General features: G+C 39.6%; 1 pseudogene across 1 annotated transcript; it reads left to right on the top strand.

The window, feature by feature from the left end:
• Positions 1–492: 492 nt before the first annotated feature.
• On the top strand, positions 493–19,650 carry LOC308434906 (large ribosomal subunit protein eL21-like; annotated as a pseudogene). Its single transcript has 2 exons — positions 493–594; positions 19,172–19,650. The product of its transcript is annotated as a large ribosomal subunit protein eL21-like (transcript).
• The last annotated feature ends 642 nt before the right edge of the window (positions 19,651–20,292 follow it).

Below are 20,292 nucleotides of genomic sequence, written 5' to 3'. Positions count from 1 at the left end.
GTTCATATGCACAGGTATTAACTCACTAATATTTACTAACTTTTTAATATGCTCTATGCACTTCTTTAGGGGCTGGAGGTCCCTAGGACAAAACCAGTCTTTGCCACCATAAATGTTATATATTATACAAACAACCAAAGTGTTAACATGTGCATAGTATGATTTAAGGGCATGATAAGTAGTTGGGAAAATAAAGCAGGAAGGAGGAATCAAATGATAGGCATTATAATTGATACAAACCAGGGAATGATTCCCTGATAGGTGACTAAGCAGGGACTTGAGGACGACAGCCACATACACGGATAGATCCAGGAGCCACACAGACAGACATCGGAAGCCAGGAGGAAGCATGGCATTTTTCAAGTAGCAGCAAGGAAACTAGCATAGAGTGTAGTAAGTAGAGACAAATTGGGCTTCTCAAGTAAAGCAAAGAGTTCATATCCAATATACAATATGACAAATAAAACCTTTGGTAAAGATTGAACATATTCAATGGCACATGTTCCAGAGGAGCGGCGGAATACGTACCACTGGGTGTTGGATGAAGGAAACAAAGCCATAGCTGTAGAGGAGCAGCTGGAGGTGAAAGATGAGGTGGGTCCAGGCTTTGGGTCCACGCACAGTATAAACAGTGATGTAAAATTGCATTCCTCAGATCCAAGGAGAAACCGCAGTGGAAACTGTAGTGGGAGAATGAGAGTCAAGACTAGTTACAAGGATATTAGCTCTTGGCACAGGACAGAAAAGGAAACAGAGGTAGAAACAGCCCGATTGGCTGCCCAAGGGCTAAGTATATTGGAATGATTCGTTTGTTCAACTTATTTATTTACTTTTTTAAATTTTATCTAAGTCTCGTGGACAATGTTTCAAACATGCGTTGAACTCATTGATCTTTTGCCTTCTTGAATATTCTTCTTGTATTTTTCATTATAATCTTGGCAGTTACATTCATCTGTTACCCGGCTTTAAAACGCGGACTGGAGATACAGTTCAGTTGGTAGAAACATAAAGCCCTAGATTTGATCCCTAGCCTTGGGTGCAATGGGACGATTGCAATCAATACCCGGGAGGTAGAGGCAACTAGAATAGAATGTCTAGGTAACCGTCAGCTAGATATCAAGTTCAAGGTTATTCCTGGCTATGTGAAATCCTGTCTCAAAAAATGGTTAAATTTTTATTTTCTGAAAATACATAGGGAAAGCAGATCATTGCTCTCTTTCTTGATTGGAGTGTGCTTTGTAGTGACTCTCTGGATTAAGGAGAAGAACGACAAGAAGATGATCAAAGGTTCCAGTCAGGCAAGCCTTGCCAACTGTGTGATTTCATATGAGATGGTTAACACCAATGGGCTTTAGCTTTCACAGACGCATAATTATCGACTTGGATCATCTTTATAATAGAAGGACTTCTCGATTACTAAAAGTTGGCCTATGAAAGGACCATGCAATGCAATTTTTAAAAACCCACTTATAGTAGTCAGTGAAACAGTTGGTTGGCATGGTAGTTATTATAAGGGACAGTAGAAAACACACCCCAAATGGCTTTAACTGGGAATTCTGAGTTAAGTGGCTCCAAGTTCCATTGACATTTTTTATTATCCCATGAAGTAGTAAAATTATTATCTCCACTTTAGGGATGTGCCAGCTGAGAAGTAGGCATGTTAATTCATCCAGGGTCAAAGGCAGTAAATGATGCAGCTAGATTTTGCATCCTCAGGCTGCCTGACCCAGAGCATGCTTGTAATTGTTGGCTTCCACCACTTTGTTGAAGCACAAAGTCGTCATGTTTCCAGCAGCCACATTACTTTGTGTATTGCTATTAAGTGGAGAAAAAACATGATTTAAAAACTTGAAGAATAAAAATATCCTGTAGTCAAAGATCTGATCTCTATCTATCTATCTATCTATCTATCTATCTATCTATCTATCTATCTATCTTATCTATCATCTATCTATCATCTATCTATCATCTATTTATTATCTATCTATCTACTCATCTACTTATTTACTTTAGACAGGTCTCCCTAGGTAGCCTTGGATTTTCTGGAGCTTGATATGTACACCAGGGTGGCCTTAAGCTGTCAAGATTAAAGGCATGAGTTCTAGAAAGAGAAAGGGGTTCTGTTATCAGAATTCGAGGAGTATTTTGTCTACCAGAGGACGCTATGATGACAATAGCCTTATGACAAAGCAGGTGCCTCGCCTGGGCCTGAGTCCTTAGACATTGGAATCATGTATTAGTGCCTTAGAGCACAGGGTCACTTCACTACTGCTGAAGCTGTGTGCCTCAATTTCTAGTGGCCATTGTTGGTTCTGTCTGTCTTAGGGTGACTCTCCTGCTGGAGATGTTTTTCTATCTCAGTGTGGGTTCCTCATCTCCTTAGTGCTTCTTCTTTTTCACCCGAGGCCTATCCTGTAAATAATTTCCCAAAGATTATGCTCTTGGGATCATGGGGGTGATACTAAATGAACACTATTCTGCATTGGCACATCTGTTTTAGGTGAACAACTCTTCTAAACATCGTTAAATTGGATTGAATTTATTATGGTGGTTTGAATGAGAATAGCCCCGATAGGCTCATATGTTTAAATGCTTAGTCTCCAGGGTGTGAAATTGTTTGAGAAGGATTAGGAGGCATGGCCTTGTTGGAGTAGGTGTGGCCTTGTTGGAGGAAATATGTGACTAAGGATGTCGCCAGACCAGTGTTTCTCTACCCACTATGGGTCAGGATGTAAAGCTCTCAGCTACTGCTCCAGTGCTATGTCTGCCTGCTTCCCTCCATGATAAGAATGGACTAACCTTCTGAATCTGTAAGCAAGCCTCCAAATAAATAATTTCTTTTATAAGAGTTGCTGAGTTTGCACAGCAATCAAGCCATAATGAAGACATTTATTAATGTTGCATACTTTGGTTTGTGTGTCTCATGTGTGTGTTTGTATGTATCTCTGTGTGTGTGTGTGTGCAACTGTAGTATGTGTAGAAGCCAGGAATTAATGTTAGATGTCTTCCTCCATTGCTCTTCATCTAGTTTTTGAGACCGAGTCTCTCCAACAAGCACCCAGGATGTACCTGTCTCTATTGCCAAGTGCTGAGGTCACAGGTGTGCGCCAATGTTATGCTGGGTCTGCATGAATGCCAGAGCTCCAGACTCAGGCTCTCCCGACTCTGCAAGCACTTTACTTACTGACCCGTCACTCCACCATCCTATTTCAATTCCCTTTTCTAATCCTGCCCTTGAGGTATTATAAAAATTTAATAGTTAGGAAAAAAGTTTGCAGGATTGCCCTGTATTGCTCTTCTACTGAATCTAGCCTTTGTTCATGTGGATTTCGTTTTCTAAAGGCAGACCAATTTTAATCAAAGACTCTAACTATCAGGATTGAATAAATAAACATAAAGTGCCACTTGATAAAGTTGATCTGGTGAAATTAAGCAAGACACATAAAAGTTTTCTAGGTAACAGAGTTGACAACACTCAGGGATTCCTAATCTCTATGCTTACTCATAGGGTCACAAGAGGCAGAGGGATGACAGGTCTCCTAGAAGTACGTCCAGAGAGGGAAGATGCGAGGTTTCTCCAAGTGGAAAAACAACAGCTATGCTTTCCTTAGTCTTGAATCTGGTCAAGCTAGCAGAAGAAAGTTCTCTAGTAGTATGCTAATGTTTACGTTCTTAGAGTAAAATGATCTATTTACAGGTTTCTTCAAAGTTTTTTATGGTTTATAATCTACAGTTTATCAAGATATAATATTCATGAAATCAGTAATTGGGACGCCCTGTGGATGATAATTGTATGGTTTCCACATAGTCGAAATTTATGAAATCTATAGAAAAGCAGACTCTAGGGCACTGTAGATATGGGTCAGTGATTAGGAGCACCTGATGTTCTTCCAGAGGATGTGGGTTCAATTTGCAGCATTCACCAGGCAGTTTGTACACATCTGTACCTCCAGTCCTCTGGGATTCAATATCCTCTTCTTGCCTCTGAGCACTGGGTGGACGTGGTGCACAGACAAACATCCATCTAGGTAGGCCTTTAATGTATTGCTTTAAATTCAGCATTCAACAGAACATCATTATGTCTTAATTCATAACACCATTTCCCCCTATAAAATCCAAGCTTCTGTTGTTATTTATGTTGACTAGCTGGGGGGAAATGCTGTTTTGGATACTTGTCAATACAAACTGTGTTGGGTGGTTTCTGAACTTCATATAAAAGAAATTACATTGTATAGATTCTTTTGTGCTGTGCTTGTTTGAGGAAACTGATAATTTGCTGATATTCTTTTGGATGTGTATGCTCTTTTTTTCATTGCCAAGGGATATTTTACTATATTTAAAAATGGATCTAATAAGCATTTCAATACGTTGTATGCTGGCTGGGAGAAAAAAAAAGAAGAATTAAAGACAACTTTAAACTTTTTGATGTGAAGACTGTGAGAAGAATAGGTTGTAGGGGGAAAAAAAAAGGCCCAGCAACAGTGGTTCTCAACCTGTGGGTTGAGACCCCTTTGGTGGTCTAATGACCCTTTCATAGGGGTTGCCTGAGCATATTTTAAAGTGTAGATATTTACACTATGATTTGTAACAGTAGCAAAAAATTACAGTTATGATGTGCAACAGAAATAATTTTGTGGTTGGGGTCACCACAACAGGAAGAACTCTGTTGAAAAGTCTTAGCTTTAGGAAGGTTGAGAACCACTGCTCTAAGTAGGAGAAAGCTCTTAATTTTGGATATATAAACACCAAAATGTGTTATATCTGAAAGTGGACATGTTGAGTAAGCAACTGGATACACGACTTTGGAGTTTGGGAGAGTTATATAACTAAATTTTGGCATCTCTGCACCTAATGGTATTTAATATGATCTAAGAACGAATGATCAGCAAATGTAAGAGTGGGAAATGGCTCAGTTGGTGGCATGCATTGTTTTATCAGGACATTGCTATATTGGGCCTGGTGGTACACATCTGTAATCCCGGCACTTAGAAAGTGGAGGCAGAAAGACCAGATCGTTCTTGGCTACATTGAGAATTTAAAGGCAGCGTGAGATACTGCCTCAAATAAAAAGAAGAGATTAAATGATCAGTTTAAAGAGAGAAAGTTTGAAGGTAATGTCTTGTAGCATCCCATGGCATTAAGCCATAAAGAAATTGAAGCAGAACTAGAAAAACTGATGGAGAAGAGAGGGGACAATTGGAGAAACAGAAGAGCTAGAAGAATATGCTACCCTGGAGGCCATCTTGAAATGCTAGCCCACGTTATGTTGACGATAAGTACTTATTATGCATTTCACTTATTATGGCATGAAAATGATTATGATTAAAAAAATTGCAACAGCTTTATTACTAACCCTTTACAGTGTTACTGAGGGAGAACTGGTAGCTGTTAGGATGCTGATTATGTTCTGTCACTGAAATTTTCACTGAACTCTTCAGTTGTCGCTGAAAACTTCGACAGGACAGAGGACTCATTAATCAGGCCCCTTCTATGATGGATGCTTACTTTGGATTTAAAGTTGATGTGTTGGGCTTTGTTAATCCCTCAAGCTGAGCTTTTCTCATAAGAACACCAGCCACAGCAAGTTTCTCCAGAAACAGATTTGCAGAGCTCCAGACCCAAGAAAAACATTTCCAACCCACCCAGCATCAAATAGAACTTTTAAAGAAGTCCTGTAATTGCACACGAGCCAACAATTCGCATGTGCAGACACTCTTCAACTTTTAAAGAGAGCGGGGAGGAGGTTCATCTTTAGATGCCAACTAAGAATGATGTTTTAGTAGGAATATGCTCAACTGGATGAGTTGGATGAGCCAGGGCAAGACTAATTTCCATCTGACAGCAAGCTCAGTGACAACATGTCGTAGTTGACTTTCTCCCAAGCGGTGAATGTCAGCCCCGTTCAACTCTAAATTTATCTGCTGGCTTTGACTTTTTTAATGAGAAAAACTGACTTCTGGAACTACATAGCTATTTTGAGATTCCGCTCTGATGTGACTAACCTTTGATTGCTAATGACACCTTGATGGAAGTTTCGGTGCTAATGATGAGAAAACCACGTGGGCTAGTCTGATGGACCTAAAACTCCTCTCGCCAACTGGAAACACCGCTCCTTGGTTCTAGTCCCTGTCCGAATCACTGGTTAGAGTTTACAGAAGCCGTGTAATTAATGCTGCTCTGTGCCTTCTACACACTGAGAAACGGCTTCATTCGTGGACAGTGAAGTGTAACCTTTCCTAATGGAAGATTTATCAGCAATGCTGCAGGGGCTGATCACGTGACTCTTTAGCCCTCTGTAAGTTCCTGGTTGGACTGTTGGCAAATGTTTGTTCCTTTAAACAAGTTTGGAAGGTAGGCATTGAATTGCCTAGAAGAGACTTCCCTCATTTAAAACAAAACAAAACAAAACAAAACAACAAACCAAGAATGTCGGCTAGCAGCATCTGTTCAGGAGAGCAAAGCTCATGCCAACTAAACAAACCTCTCAGCAGTAGACTAGGCTGCATTAACTTCCACATGATTCAACAGTAACTGCCTTACATACTTCTCCTTCGCTTCTGGAGTGTGTGCACATGCTTCCTTACAAGTGGCTTTGGAAATATGGGAAGCTGTTTCCTTTGCCCAAATATTAAATAACGAATAAGGAATTTACAAGGAATATGTGTTTCTCCTTCTAAGGTTCAATGAGTACTAAAAATGTACCAGAAAATACAGCCAACCATAAATTCTGATTAGCTTATGAGTGTTGCGCTGTGTAAAGTCAAAATAGTTGGCCCAGAGTCTAAGATTTACTGAGATTATTGAATAAGTGTTTATTGAATTTGATTAGAGAATTGAACTGGGCTGCCCTACAAATGTAATAATCATCATTATTCAATTCCTTTTTGTTAGGTTGTCAATCTGTGTATCCATTCATTCTGTACTTGATGCCTACCACAGGTGTAAGCAGGGTCTTTTGAGCAAATGTTGTAAAGACTATGACGCCCACAGCTTGATTTTAAAGGACATATAATGTCAACTAAAAGATGGTGTCAGTGTGAGCAACCACAAAATAAAGTAGGGGAACATTACAAGGAAATCTATTTGAAGTTCCTAGTTAAGAGTTTATAGATGTTGGAACTCCAAAGTTTAAAGCCACCTAGTGTCATTATCTTTGTTCTTGACTGTTTACTCATTAATTCTTTGAAAATTATATGTTTAAATGTCTTTATTTGTTTATATTGTGTAACGGTGACCAAGACACCTGAGAAGACATTTGAGGTAGAGGATTTGTTTATTTTGGACTACGGTTTCAGAGATTCAGTCCAGTAGGAGCACACAGAAGGTGACAACTCATAGTGGCCAGAGAGGCAAACACAAGTGTGTTACCACGACACACAGTGCACTCAGGAACCTGGATCCCATGCTCACCAACCAGTATCCCTTTGAAGCATTGTGGAGGGAGGGAGTTTATGGGTTCCGAGGAAGGCGGAGAAGTAGTAGGTGACTATTCACTAAGTCTAGCAGAACCACCTTAACATTTTAAGAACACACAGCGAGAGCAGCAGGATGCTCAGTAGGTCAGGGTGCTTCCCATCAATCTGAGTTTAACCCCTGGAACCCACACTGTGGAAGGAAACTAACTTCTGCAGGCTGTCTTCTGATCTTCTTGTGCATTCTGTGCTGAGCACCCCATGGACTCCCCCAAATGAGTAAATAATTATATGTAATTTTAAAATAGTAAACTCCTTCTAACCTCCATGGGCATCCCCACATATACTCACACATAGGCTGATATAAAAACTAAAGACCTCCTAAGAAAATAAAGAGTCATATTTTTTAGGTGTGGTAATGCAAACTTATAATACCAGCACTCAGGAGGCTGAGTATAAGGTCAACCTGGATTCTCACTCAGTAAGCCTAACATCCCCCAAGAAATTAATTTGCGGAATGACTTGACTGGACCCTCACTCCAGTCTTCCCACTTCCTCACTCTTCCTCCTCCCCTCCCTCCCATTACAAAAGTGAAGGCCTCTGAGGAATATCAACTAAACACACATAGCAAAATGCAGTAAGACTCAGCACAAACCCTGACACCAAGGCTGGGTGTGAGGCAGAGGAAAAGGGTCCCAAGAGCAGATAAAAGAGTCAGAGATACTCCTACTTTTCGGAGTCCCACAGAATCCCCATTTTAATCAACCATAACATATGTGTAGAGAACCTAGCACTAACCCACACAGGCTCTGATTACTGCTTTAGTCTCTGTGAGCCCCTGTAACTCTGTTTAGTTGATGTGTGTGGGCTATATTCTTTTGGTGTTCTTGACTCCTCTGGCTCCTATAAATTTTTCCTCCCCCTCTTCCATGGGGTTCCTATAAACGTACAGAGTTTTAAAGGTAGGAGTGGCTACTTCAAGGTAATCTTTTAAAGTTCTACATTAGTAGAAATTTAATAATCGGGGCTCAAGGAAAAATAAGGAGTTTCCAATCTCTAAGGTGCTAGTACATCAGCAGGGCTGAGTTTAGGCTGCTGCCCCGAGTAGCTGAAAGCTAACTTGGAGCAGATGGCACAGTTGCTGGGGTCAGCTCAAGAAGAACATCGCTGACTGCTGGAGGCAGGGGGGTCACAGAGAAGCCTCTCTTTCCAGTGAACTGTGGTGACACAGACATTCACATCTTTACAGGATATTGAGAGAAAGCGATGGATGAATGCACAGTCCTAAACACATTTGTATCATCAGTTCTCATGATCAGGGGACACTTGGGAAGTAAGTGGAGGCAGAAAGAATGTAGGAGCCAGAAGACAGGGGGAAGTGCTACAAAATATCACCCCCTCGGCAAGATGCAGCCATTGCAACCAGGAACTCACAGCCGCTGTTGGTGCATGCACTGGGTCCACACAAGGATGGGCATATATATACTCAGGCATGGATGGAAGGAGGGCTCCGTGGCTGTACCCATAACTGCTGCACTATCTGCTAGTTTTACAGTCATGGAGAGAAGAAATTGTCTGTCTGTGTACCCACGGATGACCTCACTAAGCTCCGGTCACCCTTGTGAAACTAACTAGTCACAAACCAAAGCAGGTAGCCATGACGACAGGAAAGAGTCTGGAAGTGACAAGGACTGTTGATTGACAGGAATGGGAGGGAGATAACAGAAGGTGTGGAGGGAGGAGCATGGTGCAAACAGAGTAATCTAGGAAACTGTCAATTAACAAAATCAATGGGGAAAAAAGCACCAAAACAATCTGTAAAACAATAACACAACAGCTTATACTTTTTTTTTTTTTTTTTTTTTTTTTTTTTTTTTGTATTTTTGTGACTGTGGTGGGCACTGGATCTTACAATTCTCACAAGCCATCCAAGGTTACCTATGAGTGTTGCACCCACTGCCACCACCTCGGGAGTCAGCGTGCACAGCAGAGAAAGTGCCCTAAGCAAGATCTCCTAAAATCACCCAACCAGCGAGTTACTGAGTGGGGATAAGACTCAAACACCCAACTTCTTTTGATCATGCTCCAGTGAGTATATGGACAACATAAATTGTATTTGGTATATCTAAAAAAATGTTTTGGGGGAGGGAAGGCACAAGGGTGGGAGGGTAGACCTGGGAGGAAAAGGAAGCTAGTGTGATCAGGGTATATTATACGAAATCCCCAAGTTATCAATAATAAATATATTGTGTTAGGGAGGGAGGGGGAGAAAGGAATGTAAAGGCAGCTACAATAACCATCCTCTTTCCTGCTGTTGTGCCGTGTGTATATCCAAACTGGAACTGTAAACTCCTGCAATTTTCTTTGCAGATGGCTACCAGGATGGTTAGACTGTATTCCCCAGGTCAAACTCCTGCAAAGGGAAATGAGACAACCCAGGATGTAAAAACATATTAGAGGTATTTTAAGTAAGAAAAATGTGTTCAGAGTTTTAGTTTAGCTTGGAGCTCAGTGCTAGATTGGCAAGAGATTCTGACTCTCGAACTGAGGTTTCCAATTTCTTTATTAATAAACACAGCATTTGACATTGAGCTGCCTACGAGACAGGTCTGGTAAAACTGTTTAAACATCATGAGTGGAGGAACTCTAGAAGTTTCTCCTTAAGGTCAGGAACAAATGAGGATGCATAAAGTAATCTCTTTTGATTGACAGATTAAAAAATGGCGACGTCGTTGACATTTGAGAAGTAAAGGAAATGAATACGAGTCAGGGGAAGAAAGAAAACTGTCAGTGTGTTCAGAGGGTTTAATTGTTGCATAGAAAAATGCAAGAGAATCATCAGACAAACTGGTGAAGCCAGAAAGAGTTTTGTGAGCTTGCTGAGCACAAATCAATCAATAAAAAGGACCATTGAATTATTTCACAGCAGCAGGTAACTAAAAATATATAATGGGCCATAGGTTTGGCTTATAACAAAATTAGCAGAAACAAAATCTGTTCAGTATGTAGGATTTACAAAAGGCACCATGGAGAAAAATGTAAAAACACCATTACAGATTTAAAAAGAAAAAAAAAAAAAAAAAAAAAAAAAAAAAAAAAGAAAAGGAAAAAAAGACCTGATTGGTGAGAGAAATTTCAACATTCGGAGGGGGATTCAACATTAAAGATGTGATATTTATAAATTTAAAAAATAAGCTAAATGTAATTAGAACAAAAATCCTCACCGGGAACAGGTGAATCTATAAACAGCTTAGACAATTCTTTAAATGAGGAGCAAAATGGAGAAACGTTTTCCCAGATAGCTGCATGTCTGGGTGAGCTGTCAACGTTTCACCAGACTCTAAAACTAAATGTGGCACAGGCACTAAAAATTTGAAGCAGGTAGTACGATGGGGAATAAATCAAACCAAATTTAAAACAATGTCTCGTTTATATGAGAGCTGGATGAACTGTTGGTAGAACTTTGAAGAAGAGGTGTACTATTCAATAAGCCTTATTGGTAAAGTTGTCAGATATATTTGTAGAAATAAAATGGGCTTTAAACTCATAACATCTAATAATGCCCTGTTGGAATAAAGGTCCAAAAGTAAAAGACAACAGCTGTGACTGTTATTAAAGAGAATCTTGAAGGACTGGCTCTTAAGTAATGTGGTGGGAATGGGTTCCTTGAATAAGTAACAGAAAGGGTGAAATGGGACTTGGAAGATGGCCTAGTTGCATAAGCACCTGGACCTCAAGTTCAGATATCTAACACCTCCATAAGAGGTCATGATGGCAGTGTGTCTGTCATACGGCACTAGACAATTGGAGACAGGAAGATCCTTGGGATTCACTGGCCAGCCAGACAAGCTTAATTATGTTATAGTTAGCTTTAATTCTAAAGAAAAGAATCTCAATAAGTGATTAGTTAGTTTGGGTTAGCCTGCAGACATGTCTTCAGAGACTGTTGTCATTGATATGGGAAAAGCTAGCCCATGGTAAGGGACATCATTCCTTATGTGGGGGTCCTAAACTACCTAAGAACGGAGAGGAGCACAAACAGTCACGTGAGCTTGCACACATTCGTTTCTCTCCGTTTGGTTATTGAAGTGATGGAAATGGTGGACTATAACCTGGAATTTCAATCTGAAATAAACCTGTTTTTTCCCTCAGTTGCTTTTTTTTTTGCCAAGGCTATTCTATAGCAACAACAATTAAGCTGAGAATCTGTGTCTCAGGAAATTAATGTGAAAAATGGTTAAGGATGATACCACTGGCCTCCAAGTGTATTCACACAAAACATGCACACACACATACACACACACACACACACACACACACAGACTATTGAGGAAAATATTTGTAAATAATGAAATAATGACAATAGAATAATATCTGTTTCTATTGGACACTATGGATAATGCTCTCTGGGATGTGGAAAACCTGAATTAACTATGTTAATCTGTTGACTGCCATTTTGTCTTCTTGACAGTGTCCTTAGCCTTACAGAAACTTTGTAGTTTCATGAGGTCCCATTTGTCAAGTCTTGATCTTAAAGCATAAGCCATTGATGTTCTGTTCAGGAAAATTTCCCCTGTGTCTATGTGTTCTAAGCTCTTCCATACTTTCTCTTCTAATAGTTTCAGTGTTTCTGATTTTTATGTGGAGGTCTTTGATCCACTTTGACTTGAGCTTTGTACAAGGAGATAAGAATGGGTCAATTTGCATTCTTCTGCAAGGTGAACCAACACCATTTGTTAAAGAGGCTGTTCTTTTTCCATCGAATGTTTTTAGCTCCTTTGTCAAAGATCAAGTGGCCATAGATGTGTGGGTTCATCAAATCAGTAATTAATAAAATACTTGCCTAACTATAATCAATATTGTGATAAACCGTCTAAATATTTTAAAGTGTTGAGGTGGGTGGTAGAGGACCTTTAACCTGTCTTAATAATATTCAGGATCTAAAAACTCAGAACTTGACAACCCCAAACTTAATGGTAACAAAATTAGAAATTAAAAGTATAATGCCCACATGCCTCAAATGTTGATGAGGATAAAAAAATCTTAGTTTTTGTTTTGATTCTTGAGATGGTATCACACATGGCTCAAGCTGGCATTGAAGTCATGTAACCAAGGATGGCTCAAACTCTTGACTTTCCTGTCCATGACTGCTGAGTTCCAGGATTACAGATACATACCACAGATCCTGGCATGATTTGATTCTTCTCGCTGAACATTTTTACATTTGATTTATTTTCAAAGAGATAATTGTTTTATTGTTTCTTATTGAAACTAAATATTCATTATAAATTAATTACACGATATGAAAAAGGAAAAAAGTTAAAAATCCCATTGGCAATCTCACTTAGGAGCCTTTTCACTATTCGTTCATTCTCAGTGTGTGCAGGTCTGTGGATTAACACCCTGCTTTGTGTAGCCTGAAATAGTATATTTTAAATGGCCCCATGGCAGTGGTTCTCGACCTGTGGGTCTCAACCCCTATGGGGGTCACAAAACAGATATTTACATTTCTATTCATAATAGTAACAAAATCATACTTATGCAGTAGCAAGGACATAATTTTATGGTTGGGGTTGACACAACATGAGGAACGGAATTAAAAGAGTCACAATTTGGGAAGGTTAAGAACCATTACACAAGAGTAATGCTGAAAGTTTCCCAGTTGGATATGTGTATTTCTAAAGTCTCTTCAGCCACAATACGAAATGTGTCTTTTCTCTCTAGCAACCAAATGAGAGCCTCATGTATAGCCCATATAACCAGTAATTATCAAACTATGAAAAGAGATGGCTCAGTGGTTAAGAGCACTGAGTGCTCTTCCTGAGGTCCTGAGTTCAAGTCCCAGCAACCACATGGTGGCTCACAACCATCTGCCATGGGATCTGGCACCCTCTGCTAGTGTGTCTGAAGACAGCCACAGTGTACTCATATACATAAATTAAGTAATCCTTTAAAAAATGTATAGGTTAAATACAGCCCAGCTTTACAGCACTGCTATAAAATAATATGTAATATAAATTATATATATTTATAATATAAATAACTCACATGACATCATAATCTGATTTTGCTTTCATTGTTTAATGCATGTATGTGTAGCATATCCCTTTGCATATGCCCATGCATGCTTGCACATACACACACTCACACACAAACACACACACACACACTCACACACATGCCAGAAGTCATTGTTGCATGTCTTTCTCTACTGGTCTCCAAGTTATTTGAGACAGCATCTATCACTGGACCTAAAGCTTGCCATTGTTGCTACACTGGCTTCCAGTAAACATCAATTCCCACGTCTCTGCCCCCCTTGAACCCAGAGCAATGGGTTATCCAATCCAAACTCAGATTCTCGTGTGCTGCAGACACTTTACCCAGTGAGTCGTCTCCCTAGCCCCATGCTTAGAATTTTTGATTGACATATAATAGTCATATGGATGCACAGGTGGGGTGCCGTGTGGTGCTGTGGTGCATCTATACTCTGTGTTATATAGGTTAGACTAACTGTCGTACACATCACCTCAAACACCAGATTTCTGTGCTGAGAACATTTTAAAAATTCTCTACTTGACACTTTCAAAATCTATGCTTTATTATTGTTGACAATCACAGGTTTTCTTTAATTAATAATTTACATTTCAAATGTTGTCCCCCTTCCCTATTTCCCCTCCACAAACCGCCCATCCCATCCTCCCCCTCCTTTGCCCCACCCACATGCCCACTCCTGTCTCACTGCTCCCATTGATGCTCCTGCCCTGTGTAAGCTTTGCTCCCAAGGCTGTCTCCAACTATTGGCCGCTAGATGGGTGGTTTGTGCACAAGCTGTTTCCACTAGTTTTCTTGATGGTCTTTGGAATGGATGCACCGGCTTGTCCTCCATGCAGCAGTGATGATGTCTCTGGACTTCCAAGCTCTTGGCATGCTTGATACTGCCCAACTCTTTCATGTTTAGCATCCCCATGGGCAGAGTTTGAATTTGCAATTTTCCAAATCAGACTTCATTCCATATTCTGTTAAGTCGTTTTTATTTATCCTTTCATCGAAGTATTCATTTTCTTGGATTCCCTGCCTGGGTTGTATTGTAAGACTGTCTTATATATTGATTTTAGACTGGTTGTCCAATCCTACATCTGACAGAGGGTTAATATCCAATATGTAGAAAGAACTCAAGAAGTTAGACTCCATAGAATTAAATAATCCTATTAAAAATGGGATACAGAGCTAAACAAAGAATTTTCAACTGAGGAATACTGAATGGCCAAGAAGCACCTAAACAAATGCTCAACATCCCTAGTCATCAGGGAAATGCAAATCAAAACAACCCCGAGATTCCACCTCACACCAGTCAGAACGACTAAGTTAAAAAAAAAAAAAAAAAAAAAAAAAACTCAGATAACAGCAGATGCTGGCAAGGATGTGGAGAAAGAAACTCTCCTTCATTCTTGGTGGGATTGCAAGCTGGTACAATCACTCTTGAAATCAGTCTGGCAGTTCCTCAGAAAACTGGACATAGTACTACCTAAAAACCCAGCTATTCCACTCCTGGGCATATATCCTAAAGATGTTCCAACATATAACAGGAATACATGCTCTACCATGTTTATAGCAGCCTTATTTATCATAGCCAGAGCTGGAAAGAACCCAAATGTCCTTCAACAAAGGAATGGATACAGAAAGTGTGGTACCTTTACACAATGGAGTACTACTCAGCTATTAGAAACAATGACTTCATGAAATTCGTAGGCAAAATGGATGGAACTAGAGACTATCATCCTGAGTGAGGTAACCCAGTCACAACAGAACACACATGGTACACTCATTGATAAGTGGATACTAGCCCCAGAAAGCTCTGAATACCCAAGAAACAATTCACAGACCTTATGAAGCTCAAAAAGAAGGAAGGCCAGAATGTGGATGCTTCAGTTCTCTTAGAAGGAAGAACAAAACACTCATGGGAGGAAATACAAGGTCAAATAGAGGAGCAGGGATTGAAGAAAAGATCATTCAGAGACTGCCTCACCTGGGGATTCATCCTATATGCAGCCACCAAACCCAAGCATTATTGCTGATGCCAAGAAGTGCTTATTGGCAGAAACCAGTTATGGATGCCTCCTCAGAGGCTTTGTCAGAGTCATACTGATACAAATTAGGATGCTTGCAGCTAAACATCAGACTGAACATGGGAACCCCAATGAAGGAGCTAGAGAAAGGACTGAAGGAGCTGAAAGGGTTTGCAACCTCATGGGAAGAACAACATTTGAAATGTAAATACAGAGAATATCCAATAAAATAATTAAAAAAAGATAATGAACATCATCAAGATGTCTAACATATATCTAATAACTATATATAACCTAACTCCTGAAGGAAAATAAATTTCTGTCTAAAACTATTAGACACTAGCATGGGACTCATTAACAATATCAAAATTTATCATCACCACACAGTTTGACAACAAGGGTCACCAGCTTTTGTTATTTATTTTTAATCTTTGAAATAAAATGTTCTGCTTTTGAAGAAGTTAAAAAAAAGAGTTGAGTTACTACAAGATTACTACTAAACATCAAGGCTGTTCCCTTTTATCATTCTGGCTGCGTGAATATGGGCAGCATTCAAGGTGTCTTGTGTTTTCAGTTGAAGAGGCTGGGGTAGGGCTCATCTGAACACTCAGGTTGGTTGGTGGAGCCTCACCCCATGTGTGTGATCTCTCTATATTCAGCAGGACACTTTATCATCCTGGAATGAAGCTCAGAGTTCCAAGAGAAGTCAAACAGCTGTTACCAGAACAGTGGCAGGGTATGTCTTCAAAAGCATGTCACTTTTGAAGGATTCTGTCCGTTACATCAGTCAGAGGTCTCCCCAAACGCAAGAGGACAGAGAATGAATGAACTTTCTATTGGGGAGTGACAAAGCCATAGAGCTGAAGAGTGTGTGAAGGCACAGCACAACTGCCTGCAGAACCTGTTACAGGTTTTCTGTCTGTCTCTTCTTTCTACTCTGCCTTGTCTTTCCTTTCCCTTCCTCCATTCCTCCTTCCGTCCTTCCCTCCCTCCCTCTCTTCTCATCTTTCTTCCTTCCTCTTTCTTCCTTCTCCTCTTTTCCCTTCCTCCTTCTTTTCTTTCTAGTCTTCTTCCTCCTCCCCCAGCTATTCCTCCCTCATCTTTCCTTTTAATTTTTTTTTTTTTTTTGGACTGGTGGTTGAAGTATGGTGGTTAGAGCACATACAATAATGATGTTATACAATGTTTACCTTTGGCATTTTTTTTAGCAGATCTTTAAAACTTGCCCCTACACATGAATAATAATTCAAATGAACCCAGAATCTTAATAGTACAATCTTTTACCTTGGAGGAGAGCTCTGTTTCAAGCATTAGTCTTAGTGCATCATCTGTCTTTCTTGCCCTGCCTACTCCCATTCTTCTTTCTCCTTTAGGCATGCCTAATGTTTTCTTAAGGGTTTGAATCCACAGTTTTCTCTGTGTTTGTTTGTTTCATATGGGTAGCCTGGGTTTTATTGATCAATTTGAGATGAAGTAACAAGATCACAATAAACATGTGTTTTTAAGTTCATAATGATTATTGCTTCCTTTTTAGAGGCTCTATTTCTGTATAACATTTCTATTATGTTTCTTGACTTATTCTTCATATATGTATTCTTGTATCATTTAAAAAGCAAATCCAAGAACTCAGACTTTATAGTAGACTATAAAGATGTGGTAAAATATGATACTTTTATAGTAATACGAAACACTCTCTCTGTGTTTATATGCACATGTGTATATGTATATAAGTAGCCAGCACACTATTACCCACTGAGTCACCTATAATTTAGATTTCTTCATAGATTAAGTATATTATCAGTTCTTGCTTAGAATACAGATAAGACATTCTGTAGTCTTTCTCCCATTTCTTTTAATAAGTCTATATTAAGTGGCATGTTTATCTGTTGCTTCAAGCCAACTGCTCTTACTCATCAAAACTCTTTCCATAAATTGAGTGACATTTCATGTACTTGGCTGAGGATAAAGATTGGTTTATGTTAGCTTGGAAGACAGTAACAAGAACATTTAGGTTAAAAACTATATATATATATATATAATTTAGAAAGAGAATCAAGACGAGCTAGGAGACAAGCCAAGTGGTATCTAAAAGTCAAGGGCAGAGAGTGAATGTAGTTTTGTCAAACATTATATAGAGTACACAAGTCTTCCTGTGCTGTCTAGTTAGCCATAAAGACTATGTGGCATCAGAAAGGGTTGCTTCAGTGCAGTGGCTGGGGGCTGTAATAGTTCCCTAGAGCCTCAATAACACATAACTATAAATTTAATGGCTCGAAAACAAAATTTACTTTTTGGCAGTCAGCTCTAATGGGCAGAAGTACAAAAATGAGGTATCAGCAAAGGCTCTGGAGGTAGAGATAGCTCTGTATTTTTCCTACATTCTGCTATTTGCTGGGACTCTTTGAGGCCCTTTGTCTTATGAAATCATTCTGCAATGTCAAATGGAACCATATCTGTGCTTTTGTTTCCCTGTCTTTTCACACAGTCTCATGAAGAAAACAGTCACTAAATTGAGGGCAGTCCAGTATGACTCCATGCTCACTTAACTATGCTGGCAAAGACACTATTTATGAATAAGGTCACCCTCACAGACACAGGCAATTAACCTTCAACATATATTTCTGAGGGAACACAAAAACCCACAGCAAAAGCAAAGTCAAATTATGATGATCTGAAAGTGAATGCAGGCAGGAGGCAATGAGAAAGTAAAATCATCCAGACACTTCAGAGAGAAAGAAAGTAGTAGTTGGCAACATGGAATTTGGAAAGATACTTGAAGAACGTGGAAGGAATAATACCATAGAGAATCAGAGTTGAAAATGTAGGAGGGATATGCCAACAGAAAGTAACAGCCATGTTGTTTTTGCCCCTCAGCCTTCCCCCTTCCACTCACCCCTGCTCTTGATATTTAACTGGGGTTGTGATTTTTCACAGAAGGCATACACACTGACTGTAATAGCAGCATTATCTCGGACCAGAAGCCTGAGTTAATAACAATGGGGAAGGAGCCATGTTTTCTATCACTGCAGATTAATTAAGTTAGTATATTTAATCATGTAGACTCTTAATGTTTGCAACTGAGAGAGAATGTCTACACTGTGTTAAAAACTATCATTTTGTGTTTAATTTCACTTTATTCAAACTGCGTTTAACAGGTATGAAATGTATGTTCAGTTCAGGCAAATGACACTCTAATCCGCGGAGACTGGAGAGAAAAGAAAAGAAATGGTTTTAGACACAGATGCTCTGGCAAGTCGAGTGCTATAGAGTTCCTGTTATAGGTGTTGATTTTCTTTGTAACGAAAGAGTAGTATTAGAGGCTGAGAAGAACAGAATAGGTCTTAGGAGAATAGGTCTGAGGTGAATAGCGAAGACTTAACAAACACGTTATTGTGAAGAATGAGAAAGAGCTGAAAATCAAGGATTTGACAGCGGCATTGAAGTTACAGACAACATAATTATACCAATCAAACATATTCTATGGTGCACATCAGAGGCATGTCTGTAGACTTCTGCGTTGGGGGAGTACAGGATAAAAAAGGGATATTTGCAACAACAATTTAGTTACTTTCTACTGGACCTCTATCTACAACAGATGCAACTTGAAACAACACAGACTAAGCTGCTATTGCAAAAGATTACTTTGGGCTTTTCGGCTGTGGCAGCCATCTTCCGGTTAACTCGCCAACAAGACGAACACAAAGGGAAAGAGGAGAGGCACTCGGTCTATGTTCTCTAGACCTTTTAGGAAACATGGAGTTGTTCCTTTGGCCACATGCATGAGAATCTATAAGAAGGGTGATATTGTAGACATCCAGGGAATGGGCACTGTTCAGAAAGGAATGCCCCGGAAGTGTTGCCATGGCAAACCGGAAGAGTCTACAATGTCACCCAGCATGCCTTGGGTATCATTGTAAACAAGCAAGTTAAGGGCAAGATTCTGGCCAAGAGGATCAGTGTGAGGACTGAGCAAATCAAGCACTCGAAGAGCAGAGATGGCTTCTTGAAGTGTTTGGAGGAGAACGGTCAGAAGAAAAAGGAAGCCAAAGAGAAGGGCAGCTGGGGTCAGCTGAAGCGCCAGCCTGTGCCACCCAGAGAAGCGCACTTTGTGAGGACTAAGGGAAAAGAGCCTGAGCTGCTGGAGCCCGTTCCCTGTGAATCCATGGCCTGATGTACAAAGAGAAATAAAGGACCCGGACTGCAAAGTGTTTTCCTTAAAAAATAAAAATTAAAAAAATAAATAAATAAAGATCACCTTGGAAAATAGCTGTGAAAATGTGTGTGTGTGGTGGATGCGTATTCTTTATAAACACGTTGAGAACAGAAGAAATTCTCTAGTATTTCAAAAACTGATCTTTAAGATAACGATACTTAAAGTAGCACCCAGGTTGATATGGAAAAGCAGAGAATAAGGAGAATGTAACAAACTCTACCTCAAAACTCCTTTCTGTTTACAGAAGCTTCTCTTGGATCAATGTTTGGTTTTAGTCATGCAGTATAAAAGTATATAAATATAATTATGTCTGGACAAATGAAGTCATGGTGAAATTTGTGTCACTGATTTAACACTTGACGGTTTTCAGGAAATGTTCAGAGTAGGTTTTATCTCTTTTGATCTACCACCAATAAGGCAAAGTAGATTTTTTCTCATGCTTCCTAATCTTATAGATGTACAGAAGAATAGTGGCCGAAATCGATGACTGCTTCTACTTCAGAATGCATGTAGCTAGAAAACATTAGAAGTGGCTTCGACTCCAGGGTCTAGTGCGCATTCCAATGTGTTCATTCTCATCTTGAAGATTTCTCACTGTAA

This window comes from Micromys minutus, assembly GCF_963924665.1.
Source record: "Micromys minutus genome assembly, chromosome: 22".
Taxonomy (NCBI): domain Eukaryota; kingdom Metazoa; phylum Chordata; class Mammalia; order Rodentia; family Muridae; genus Micromys; species Micromys minutus.
Note: the sequence above shows the minus strand (reverse complement) of the source record. Positions and strands in the feature narration are given on the sequence as shown.